At 39.6% G+C, this 13,569-nt stretch overlaps 1 long non-coding RNA gene across 2 annotated transcripts; it reads left to right on the forward strand.

The window, feature by feature from the left end:
• The first annotated feature begins 39 nt into the window (after positions 1-39).
• LOC137193429 (uncharacterized) lies at positions 40-6,318 on the forward strand. Of its 2 annotated transcripts, none has more exons than XR_010930824.1 (3): positions 40-408; positions 746-941; positions 3,826-6,318. It is a non-coding gene; the product is annotated as an uncharacterized lncRNA (long non-coding RNA). The 2 variants fall into 2 exon arrangements; XR_010930825.1 differs by having other exon boundaries at positions 746-937.
• Positions 6,319-13,569: the final 7,251 nt, after the last annotated feature.

Here is a 13,569-nt window from a genome sequence, read left to right on the forward strand (position 1 = left end):
AGAAAAGTCTAAGAACTACTTTTTTGGGCGCAGTGATCTGCTGAACTATGTATTGTTGTGTGTGCATTTTTAAACTGTGCAATATCAATTGTGGCCACTAGATGACAGCAAAGCCTGTCCTGTAAATCCAGACTGGGGCTGTCTGGGTTACTAAAACCTACATTAGCTTGTGTTGAAATTGACAAAATTTCCCAAAATGTCATTTGAACTTCATGCTATTGATTCTAATTAGTAATGTAGAGGTAAAGTGAAAGGTGGCAATGACTTTCAATTTGTGAGCATAAGACAACACAAAAAGTATTTTCAAAACGGTATTTATTGATGCTTATTTTCTTCTATTGTAGAAATACTGAGGAAATGAGACTGAAGGGGACTCTAAATAATTGCCTAAATGGATTCAGGCCAATGGTATGAATAGCAGTAAAGAATAACTATGATTTTTCATTAAGAAATGTAAATGATATGGGTTAATGCTGCTGTTACTCATTGCCCTTTGATACTGATGTCTACAGTGATAAGAATGGCTCCACAAACGCCTTCTGTCTGTGGTTGATTACTTACTTTCTTATCAAGTGTCTCTTATGACCGTGATTAAAAATTAATGATTCAAAAGTGTAAGAGTTAAGGATGCTTTCACAAATTCAAAAATCTCTCCTAAGAATCCTTTTTAAGACACAGCTGATCACAAGCTATTATTTCTTCTCAAACTTTTCCTCTCCTCTCCGCATCCTACCATTTGAAACAGAACTTGGCACCTCAGAGGGCATTTTGAGGAAGATGTACGCAAGTCTTTCATGTCTGAGATCTAAGAGTGATTACAGATTCAGACCTGAGGGACCAGTCTGGGAGGACCTGCTTCAGTCACTGTTTACCTGCTGGAAGAAGACTGAGGGGAGATGAAGAGAGGCAGGGACATCAGTGTCATCAGTTCCTGATTGTGGGTAAAAATGGAAAGTTACACCATAAGACACAAACATGAGCATCTGGACAGTTACAGATGGAATTTAACATTTCAAAAACATCATAATATATATTGTCAAACAGTTGAACAATATGCACCTGACTCAAATAGTCCAGAGCTGTAAAAGCTGTTTGATAAAAAAAAAAAAAGAAACGTATTCTACAAAAACCCACGCTATCTCTTAAAAAACAACAAAGGCCACTGAAAAAGAGTGAAATGAAAGAGAAAGAAGGAAACATGGCCAGGGAAAGGGCTGCAAGCTGAGCTGTATGAGGCTGAGAAAGGTGCACCCTGCCAGGGACGTTGATGAATGCGCTTCAGGCTTCAAGCTTGCCCCGCAGCCCCCAGCGGTGTGGATTCCACGCTTACGCTAATCATGCTCTGTGAGATATAGTAGTAAGGCCCAAAGCTGATGAAAGGAAACACGCAACACAGTTAGTGTATCAAACTGACTGCACTGTTACAAAAATGCACACCCTTCATATTTACATTATTATCATCACAACCAGTGGTGTCATCATCACTGTCTGTGTCAGGAGCATGTTTCTTTATCAAAAAAAATTATATACACAGTATCAGTAGTATTCTGCGTGATATTCATAGCAATGTCACATCACTTCCTGTTTTGAAATGATAAAAAGAAAACAGGATCAAAGCTTTCGTTCTACATAAATCACAGTGGCCCCATTAAGCTTGAACTGCTGATTGCAAAACCAGAACAAGAGGGGATTCTGAATAATAAGGATCTACCGTGCCATGATATCAGTAAGCGGGTTAGGAAAATTAGATTATTCTTTTGCCTGCCGTGGAACCTAATCTGCTCTGCATCAGTGTGCTCCCCCCTTAAAATGATGCAGGCACTGCATCACACACACACAGACACACACAGACACACTGACTTGCACCATGAGTTTCTAAACCCATGCAGAATAAGCAAACCATGCATACAGTATGTTGACTCTAAAACAAACTAGTGCACTATTTACAGTGAAGACAGAAAATGCCACAATAGTTACTGGCTTTGTTAGCAATGAAGCACAGCTGGTGTCAGAATCACTGAGTTTTATTTGCGGTAGCGGTTCTCCATCAGAAGAAGTCTCTGATTCTGAATGAAAAATACCCTAAGAGATGGTGTTCTTCCACAAACCATTATATATATAAAAAGTTGCCATGAATGATTAATAAACTGTATTATTATTATATCTACATTTACTTCAGCCAAAGTAAAGAACAAAAACCCCAAAGACTGGGAAAAGTTTAAATTGCAGCAGACTTTCAGACTTAAGAGACAAAGATTTTTCTGCAGGATTATGACTCTGATGGACATTTAACTACATTTTAAACTCAGCATTTAATGTCTGAAAATGATTGTGGAAAAAAAGAAATAGAGTCAATATGACCATCCATCATAAGCATCATAGCCTCCACTACCAGACTGTTGACAAGGTTTAGAATAAAAGCATTATTGAAAGTAAATGTACTCACTTTAGGTAATAACACTTTGCTACTTTTTTGTTTTTTAAGTCAATAATGTTGTGCATTTAGAAAAATAAGACATTAGCTGCCAAAAATTTTGGCATCAGATAAAAACTGAATAATTTCCATGACAACTGAGCAAACTCCATCTGGGAAGGAAGATCGCAGGATGCAACTGAAACCTAGTAAGTGGATGTTGAGTCTTTGTCAAGCTTCTGTTTCCAAGCTCAAGAATGAACTTTGATGGTCTCATCACCCACCAACGTCACCCCCAATGTAAACATGAAAAGACTGACAGATATTTATCAGATTTTGAGTTATTATTATTTTTTAACTATTATATATGTACAAAACTGACATATTTAGTTGTATATGATTTGATTGTTTATAAACTCAAAGAGCTTGCAACTGGATTTGTCTGTGTATTTTGTGTGTTGCATTCTTTGCATTCTTTATTATTTTTGTATGAGTCTACACATTGTTTTGTTTTTTTTAGGGAATATCCTGTATAGTATGCCTTTAAGTCCTGGTTACAGAATATTTATCGTGAACTCAATTATCTCTGTGGTAAAGTAATGTTGCCTCAGCTTATGGTATTGATTGTATGTTTGTTGTTTTACTGATGACTATTCACAGTAATGGGTGTGGTCTATTGACTCCAGGTCGTTCGTGGTGAAACTGAAACTCGGGGTAACATAGTGCAGATAGATGACTAGAGCTTGTGAGTCACAGTGACCCTAAATGGGAGCTAAGCCTGGAACAGAGAACACTATATACTTGTGATGTCAAGGCTTTAAATCACACTTGTGATCAATCCCTTCTTTCTCTTCCATGTCTTTCATCTACACTCTCTAGTAAATCAGACAGCTATGAAAATAATCTTTCAAAAGCCCCCCCCCCCCCCTACACACACACACACACACACACACACACCACACACACACACACACACACATTATGCCACAATTACTATATATAAAACCAAATTCCCATGCATCATCACCATGGCTTTCAAAACACAGAACTCTTTTTTCATAAATGATTCAACCCTTTATCCACACTTCCTGCTAGCATGAGTGCCAAGGACATATTCCATTAAGGCTCCATTTATTTAGCCACTACGGTTTCCTGTTCGTTTGATAACAAAAGCCCTTCTTTGGCTGGTGGCCTTGACTTGTTAAAGATTATTCAAATGGACAGATACAAGAATTCTGTGTAGAAAAAGACTTGATTTAACAGACACAGATGATAAGGTAGAAAGTAAGTCAATAATGTGTCAGATTCCTAGTTAGAGGAAGTAATGGCGAGAAAGGAAAGAATTTTTAAAATGTTGTGTGTTTGGTGTATTTGAATATTAGCCAGTGCTGACCTGACTTTTTTTTTTTTAGAAAGGGGGGGTAAAGGCAGCAGGAGAAAGTGGAGGAGGCCCATGCTGACCGTAGCAGAGTCCTGCAGAGGCAGAGCCCCCTTGGAGCCAGCCTCAGTGAGGATGCCATGTGATCTCTGAAAAGTCAACAAGGGTTGGTCCACAGCTGGGCTGCAGGAGAACAGAGAGCAGACACGTAGCAACACCCTCCTGCTGGGAGCAGCCGAGGAGATGTAGGACTCACAGCCTGCATCTGAAATCTACTGTAGATTTGAAATGTGAGACGACAGCGAGGAAGGAATCTTCCCCCCAATTCAGCTTTCATCATCTCAGAGGCAATTCCTATTTTTAGCACTCGTTTTTAGTTGACATACATGGTCAAACACTAATCCTTGGACTGTAATTTCCTGCATTTTTTGACTCTTCAACAATAAATATTATATCTCGTCTCCTCCGAGCAAACTCACAATCCATCTCATCTGTGCCAGTGAGCCACCACACAATGGGAGAGCTGCAGATTTAATTTCCAAAAAAAAAAAAAGATTAAGTTGCCTTCTGCATCACTGAAACTTTCTGGGGGTTTGAAGTTGAAATCTCAGTGGTTATGCCTCTCTTTGTCCGAAGCATTGGTTTGAACAAAGGTGCAGTGAAGCATCAGCAGCAAAGAATCTAATAAGCGCAATGTGGGAATAAAGCAGAGGGGAGTGAGCATCAAAGGCAGCCAGGCACAGCATGACTGGCATCGGGCTGAACTCCCAACCTAGGACACTCAGCATGCTCTTCAGCAATCGCCCCCTTTAGACCAATCCTGGGCAGTAATTAAAACCATCATTCCCACTGCCTCGGTATCTCATTAGCCACAGGACCCTGGGCTTTCATCCCTGCTTGTCCAAATATATCACAACTCCACACCAGCAAAGATGAGTCTCGCACAACCAAAACACACGTCTGTGACATCTCTGAGCGGAACAGAGCATTATCTAACTATCATCCAACTCCAAAGAACAGTGGGAGACCACGCGAGCCTGTCTCTTCATGTCCACCTTAATTATTATTGCACCTATCAGAGATGAATTGGAGGGAAACTGTCACCCTGCTGTTGGCTGATTAAATCTACCTGTGCATGAAACAAAGAATAAACACAGATATGAGAGAATAACCAAAACGTAACTATGACATGTTTGTTCTGCGGGGAACACGGCAGAAACGACTTAGCAGAGTGCTTTTGTATAATTTTGTTTTCGGCTGCAAACATCAACCGGTGTTTGCGACTGAAACCCATTAAAAAATGAGGACAAACTGATACATTTGAAGCTCCTACGCCTTCACTATCAAAGGGAGGATTTGAAGTGGGCGAGTATCGGTTGCAGTGGTCAGATTTAGCACTTTGGCTGTAGATAAAAAGAAACTCTTCTTCCCATGTTTAATTCAGTATGAGCCATGACTAACTCATGTAATATAGTGGGCCTCTGAAGTCAATCGAAGGCTTTTTCGCTTGCTTTGTGTACTGTAGGCAGGAATGAATGCGTCACTGTATTTTGACAGTGTTCAGCACAGGGATGCAGGTTAGGAAAATATGTTGGGATATTTTATTCTCTGGTAAATTAGTTCTTCATATAGCAGCAGCAGCAGAAGCAGCAGCGCAGAGCTATACTAAAACCTTAATCCACTGCATGTTATTAACCTACTTGGCATCACTGCCAGGCTGTTTTAGTGCTTTCAAATGACAGCAAGAGAGCTGATGGAGAGAAGACAGGATGTCAGCGAAAGCATCGTTTGTTTTTCTTTCAAGTAAACAGCGGCCTATCTCTCTTTCAATTGCCAGTTCAATAGTAGGCCTGCATGTATGTTGAATGTGTCATGAACCACAACAAACCAATTAATGGTTTAATAAAAACAACATGTTGCATGCTCCCACATGTTCCAACATGTTCCCACATGTTGCGTATAAATTTTTTAAAATGATTCCATGATCCTCCATTCAAGAATTGTAAGATAGTTGCAGTGCCAAGAGGCCCCACCCAAACAGCACAGCAGGATCGGTACTGTTACACAGCTCCCACAAACATGCCAACCACTCCTCCTGCTGTACAAGTGTGTGTGTGTGTGTGTGTGTAGCATATGTATTTGAAATGGAGTCTCCCCATTCTTTGGCCACGAAAAGCCTCTGATCTTTACACAAAAGACTTGTGCAAGATGAGGATGAGCTCTCAACCTTTGTCAACATCCAGTCTGATTCTCTCCTCTCTTTTAATAATGGCGGCACATTGTTTATGTGAGTGTTTGCTCAAAAGGCCTTGATGCCACAAAAACCATTATAAATCGGGTCCCCATTTCCTCCTCAGTGCCATTATGAGTCAGTCGAAATTAAAACCCAACCACAAGCTGGTTCTCAGCCAAATTCAGCTAACTGACTCTCTCCCGCTCTGTTTCTTTGAGAAGCCTTTGATGTTGGCAGGGGGCTTTTGCACTCGCAGTGATGGTAACGAATGATACTTTAAGCGATTCTTTTTTATCCGGCGAGCTTAATGAAAGATTAATGGGTTTGATATTTTCCCTTGTTTATATTTTATTTAAAAAGTAAGCCATGGTCCTTGGAACCTGTTAAAAGCTTCTTGGTAATGATTTATGGATCAGTGGAAGTCATATTATTGGTCGCTGGCTCTAAACGCAATGAGAAGTGTTGATTGTCTTCTGAACAACATTATCTTTACATGAAGAGCATTAACCTTGAGTGCTTTGCCTACATCTTTGTCTGATACAGATGGAGCTTATTGCTGCGTCGGAGATATGTTCATTTCCATATGTCCTAATTCGGCTGGCTGCAGACTCTGCATTTCACACTGTTTCACAGCTCAAAGGATGAAATGATTCAGACACAGTGGATTTTGTAGTGACAAGCTATAGGTTTTCCCTCAAGCATAAGATATTGCTTGTAATATACGATTTGACGATATATAGGAAATGTGCAGCTACCTGAGAAATCTGAAAAGATTGCTTCTCCCATTTGAAGCTTCTCTGTGGAGTTGATATCATGTCCTTCAGTAACAACTGACTGCATGTTGTTTATTGTAGACTGTAGATCTAATGTCAAGCAAATTAAAATATTATAATTATCCACAAAGCCATATCCAAACATAACAGCTCTGGATATTAGGGTTTGATTGCAGTCCCTTTGAGGAAAAACACATCACAGCGATGTTTATTGATATTTTACACCACAGACAGGCTGAAGATTACATTTTCTTACTTCACTTCATCAGTAATTGTTTATGTACAGTATGCTTCTATGACATCAAGATGTATTTCATTCTTCCTCATTTTTTAAGGATCTTGAAAAGCCTTTTCCCCTATGGAAAGAATGAAGCATTTAGGATCAAAGACTTCCTCTAAACATTATTTTTAATGCACTGTAATTGACTGATCAAGCATTTTTGCTGCTTTTATGGGATGTATTCATTAGAGGTCTTTGTCTATGTATCTGTTTTTTATCATGCTAAAGATAATCATATCTAACATTGTTTTGTATGCTCAAATACTTAGAACAGCGGTTTAAGGCACCAACATGAACAGCAATGGATCTAGTTTGAGTCTGGCCAACAATGCGCTCATCTGTCTCTTACTGTAATACTTCACTCCCCTGTCTAGAGCAATATGTCTCAACCCCAGTCATTTTCATTAAAGACGTAAATCATAAAAACAGTTCACAAATATAAAGTTGCTTTAAACAAAAAGAGAGTGCTTTATGAAGTGACAGGACTGGAGTAAATAGTGCATTCATTGGGGACTACTTGGGGACTACTTTTCCAGGAGCAGGACGGTGTTTGACTCAAAATAATCTACAGTGTGTGTATTCATGGTGATGAAGGAACATACAGTGCAATGTTGGAGTACATTTATGTTTTTTAATCATTTCTGGACAACAATGGAGCTCTATAGCTCAGAATAATAAGCTACATCATGCTTTGGCTAAATAGACAATACTCATTAGTGGGATCAATTCCTGGTTTTGATTAAGGGTGGCAAACAACCACTAATTTAAATAAAGAATCATTTTTATCATTCATCTATGTATTTCATCATTGAATAACACCTTGCTGACCACTAATATGTCTAATACTAACACCATATACCACTGATAGCAGTACACAGTATACCATGTTTTTCCAAATATGTTAAGAAGAGATTCCCCAAATAAACCAGTCACTGGCTGTAACATATTTTGTTGAAAAGCAGCATTGAGAGTTTTGCCTTTTCCCTTCAGAGGGAGATGGAAACAAGAAGAGTGGCATAGCTCCACATCAGCAGTCACAACCATTATTTCCTGTGGTCTGGTGCCTACTGCTTTAATGTGTACAGCTTGAAGGAGAGTGGTGTAATCAGGAACCCACAGGACCAGTAAAATACCCAGTACAGTCCAACTGCCACAGCCACAGGAAGGATGTGAACCCTAAGAGACAGACTACAAGTGTGTGTTTGTCTGTGTGGGAGAGCCTAGAAAAAGCAAGAAAGAAAAAGAAGGGACAGAGGGGGGAGAGTATTCAGGAGGGAACAGTGTGTTTCTGAGTGTCAGGGCCTCCCCTGGCCCCGAGGCCACAGGGCCTACTAGTCTCTCTCTATCCCCCTCTCGCTCTCTCTCTTTCTCTACTTTCTCTGTTTCTCTCCCCCTCTCACTCTACCTCTCCCACCTCTTGCTCTGTGATTTATGCCTAACCTTTGTAATTACAGCGCCAACCGCAGCAGCCGTCAGGTTCAGATGGGGTGAGGCACAGACATGCCCCATCACCTGAGAGCAGCAACTCGCCAGCTCTACTGCTAAATACAGCTGCAATTTTCCCTTCAGCCTAATCTCCTTGACATTGGCTCTAGGAACATATTTGTGTGACAACAAGACACCGCAGAGGCCCACTGCCAAACATCAGTCAATTGTTTTCCATTAGAAGACACAGTAAGGTAAGTACAGGTTATGAAGAATGTATGTTCTGAGAGTGAATCAAATTAATTTCTGTTGATTGATTTTTACTTTTATCAGTGAGCTTTACTCACTGGTTATTTTACTGTTGTCTAAACAGACTAGTGTAAAGATACAATAGTAGCACATGACACCAGCTTGTTTGGCAGTAGGCGTAACTGGTGCAACAGTCCTTCACTGTTGCAGCTGTGGGATGAAATTTGATTGGTTGTTATTTGGACTTGATGACCTACAGCGTGGATTCACCACCTGATTTGACATGTCCTTGGATACAAAACACAATCCACCCACTCAAATCCCACAACAGACAGGAAATATATCTGTTGCCATGTGTTTTGGGAAGAGAAGCCATTGGACTTTCAGAGCCTGCTCTTCTTTGCACTGTATATGTATGGGGATGTCCATGACACACCAGGCATTGTCAACGGACAGAAAGCTCTCTTTGGCAGCCCCCTCGGTGAAGCAGCACGATAGAAAGTCAGAGAAAGAAAAGAAAGAGAGGAAGAAAGGGAGAATGTACCCACATGAGTGTGACATAGTGCTGCCGGACTGATTTGCTCACCATGACAACCGTGCAGAGGGGGGGCAGGGGGCCCGGGGGACCCCCTGGCTTTTCGGCCCGACACAATACGGAGAGGCACGGCTGTCTTAACCTCAGTGACATCCCTGTTGTCAGCGGGTCAAATCCTTGAATATCAATGAACTGACTCAGTGCCCCTTGCAGTGGTCCTCAAAAGTGTCCGACTCACATAAGAAGCTCTCGCTGTCCTCTCTGACCTCTCCTGACCTGCGTCCAGCCTCTTGCCGCTTTCAGACCAGGAAGACTGATTCCACAAGGTTAAACAACACTTAATCAGCGCACATGCATTCCTGCTTCCAGTTTAAAGTCAGCTCAGTTAATTTTCTTGTCTGCTAGAGCCATGATTTCAAACCAGGGGTACTTGTAACAGGGCTACTTCTACACTTGGCAGGGTTATAGGGAAGAGTGCTGTAGAGTAGCTCAACTAATTTGAAAAATTGAAATAATGATTTAATTTTAAAATTCGTCATATTTGTGTTAGGGAGAAAACATCCAAATAGAATTACAAATCGGTGTGATGCTGATTGTTAGTATATTTATAATCGCAATAACCTGTAAGCTACCAGCTACAAGAAGCTGACTACACAGGACAAACCTCCTGCTGACCTGAGTTAGTTGTAACACATTAAAGCCATAAGTTGCCATAGGGACTGCATGAAAACTAATTAACAAGCAGGAAGAAAAGGCAAAATATATAGCTAAAAGCAATGCACAAATAGCTTAAATAGTTAAAGAGAGGATAAACATAGTAGCTGAAAATAATGAATAAACAGTTGAATTTGCTAAATATGAACAAACAGCTTAACTAACAGATAAACAGTTGAAATAATCTGCTAAAAGGATAAATGCTTGACTAATAGCTTAACAGTTGAAATAAATTTAGCTAAAAGTAATGGATAAACAATACTAATTACCCAAAAGTATAGATAAAGACTTGAAATAGTTAGTTTATAGTACCTGACAACTGAAATGATTAGCTGAAAGTAATGGATAAACAACGTATTTCACCCAATAATTATAGGTCACCCAATAATTCCATTTTATGAAAAAAATATCATGACAATATCCACTTTAATGTAGTTATGTTAGTTAAAATCAATTGGAATGAACACATTTGGAATATGAAGGGTGGGGTTGAAGGGGTACTTGAAGGTTGGGAACCACCGCACTAGAGGAAATCTTTTGGACATAAACATAAAACTATGTTAATCATACAAACAAAACATTTCTTTAAGAACATGAGCAAACTCATGGTACTGGCTGCAACCAGAGCAGCACTCTACACAGCACACTACAGCGGCGCCACTCATCATTTCAATCCCCATCTACATCAAGTCATGTGTTTCCTGCTTAATAGAACATTTTGTTGTTTGCTGCGTTGCTCCTTTCTCTCCCCTTTGAAGACCAGAAGAACAGAGGCTTGTCTTTATGTTGTTTTGTGAATCTAGCCATGTTGCTTCAAAGTGTTGTTCGTGACCCAAGGCAATGATCAAACAGAGAGCTAAATTTAGTTCTTCATTTCCATGTCAGCCATTGTTGCTTATGATACACTGTATTTTGAGTATTCATAAACATACATTGCAGGTGTTGTGCGGTAAATATGTGGACACATAGTTTGCATGCTTTTGTGGAACACCCTTTACCACAGAACGCAATGGCATGCCTGGTGCTTTGGCCTCTCTCACTTTTGACAGCTGTTTTATGGACTACAATACAGTGTTTTTTGTGGCCATGTAAATCCTGGCTTTGCTCACATCTGTTCTTGCACATTTTGACATGTAGAATGAAGTAATTCTGTTTGGAAACTTTCCCAACCTATCGTAACTAAAAATACATTTTATTTTAAGTGTTGACAAGTTTACGAATATAAACAAACCCCGAGAAGCCTCAAGTCTTACATCAAAAGCCCAAGAAATACATTTCAGTGTGCGAAAATGTCTCAAAGCCAGTAAGTCAGTATGTAAACAAAGACAGCGGTGGAGCAACAGTGTTTCAACTGGTTTGTCATACTGCAATCACGGATTGGCCCTTTAAGCGGTCCGTTATTTTCCACTCAGGCCAGATAAGTGGGTCCTGACCCCTTCTCTGTGTAGATTAAGCGCTGCTGCCATCACTCCCATTATTATTATCAGGACCAGACAATCTGGCCTGCCACCAGTGTCCACGAAACGAGATTCTTTTGCCATGCTATAGCTTGATTACTCAAAGGAACACATGCACTCACTGGTATCAGATACAGTTGCAAAACCCAACAATAAAGTCATTTATCATCCCCTCAACTGTTCCTCAGTACTTATCCCAAATTGCTTCCAGTCCTGTCACTTCATAAAGCAAGCTGGGAGCAGAATGGGACATTGACTTGGACCGCTGCAGACTAACACATGTTATGTGTTGTCCCTGCCCTTTCATATTAACTTGATGCCGCAAGGGGGGAAAAAAAAAACAAAACTGCAAGGATGTTTGCAAGACCAAAGAGAATGTGTCCAAACCCTAAGCAGCAAAAACACAAGCAGGCTGACAAACAGTACCAGTGTGCTACTTTGTATTTTACAACTATTAAAGGTAAAGAGTTTGAATTGCAAATGCTGATACCAAGTAATTGGATACTATGTGCGAGCCAAATGCAAAAACAGACTGTATCATGTTATTTTTTCTGCTGTCAGCATCTGTTCATAGATTGGATTTAAAATCTAACACAGGTTGTCTTGTGAACAGTGTGTTTTGCTTTCATTGGTGTAACAGGCAAGTACAATTTTGACAGACTTATCTTTACCTGAGTGTTTCAGTTTTATGCCGTCATAACAGCATTAATATGTCCACTCCACTACATTTCAGAGGTAAATATTATATACTGTATATCACTCTGCTACATTTATTTGACAGCATTAGTTACTAGTTTTGCATAGTCAAATACATAATTGTTTATAATACATTAATATACCAGTAATAATAACCCAATCAAATAATATACAATAATACACTACTCACAAGTGCATTTTTCTGCATAATGAATACTTTTACTTTTCATACTTTGGGTACATTTAACTTTTATTTTAAGTAAGATTTTGCATGCAGGACATACTTGTAATGGATTACTTTTAGATTGTGGTGTTGCTACATTTACTTAAGTCAAAGATCTGAATACTTCTTCCACCACTTGTTGTTTTGCAAATGCCCATCAGATTCTTGGCGACTGATATTTAGACTGCTAGCATTATAATTATTTATCACTACTTCACCCTACTTAATAAATAGCTTATAAGAAGTCATGGCTGGTTTTATTAATGGTTAAAGAACTATTATTAATCAGTAATAAATGGTTATAAAGCATAGAAAACAAGGTTTGTGTATATCATCTGCTATCATAGTTTGTGTTGTCTTTTGCGAGTGTGTAAGGTGTGAAAATTTCATTCATAAATAGATGCCCTGTATTATTTATTATCTTTGGCAGTAGATGTGCTATTGTTTTGTCACTGCCCATTGCATGGAGTTTATGTAAAAACAATAAAATGTCTGCATACAGTGTATTCTGCCAGCAGTGCCGGGATGTTTTTCCAACTTTATGTGACAGTCGATTGTGTAGTTTCCTTTCATGTGCTCCCCCTCTTCTTTTTTCTTTGTTAAGTTTGCTGAGAGTGTCTTTGAACCACAGGCATTTTCTCTCAGCGGTGTTCATGAGCCCTGCCAGATCCATCATCATCCCTCTCCCTCTGTCTATCCTTCTATAGCTCCTATACTGTCTGTAAACTCTCACACACAAAAATATATACACATGTAGACAGTCTCCTGTTGTGCTTGCTCTCTCCACTTCACCATCAATCCTGTCACTGCCTTCATAACATCCCTGAAAATGCCACCAACATGATAAACGTGTGCATGGTTACACACAGACACACAGGCACACACACACACACACACACACAGACACACACACACACACACAGGCACACAGGTTTGCATGCACTCACTTACACATGCAATTACATACATTAACATCAAAAGGTGGCAATAATTTATTGAGTCATATTAACATAACATATAACAAATAATTGAGTCTTACTTGAGTTCTTAATTTCTATATTGTCTACATAAACAGAAAACATTTGTTTGTGTGTCTGCACATTTGTGGGTTGAAAATGTCCAGAAAGAAAAGTTGCCCCCACTTCTGTAATTCTGCTGTGTTTTAAAATGATCAGAGCACTTTGCAGTGTGTG

Source organism: Thunnus thynnus, chromosome 2, assembly GCF_963924715.1.
Source record: "Thunnus thynnus chromosome 2, fThuThy2.1, whole genome shotgun sequence".
Classification (NCBI taxonomy): Eukaryota; Metazoa; Chordata; class Actinopteri; order Scombriformes; family Scombridae; genus Thunnus; species Thunnus thynnus.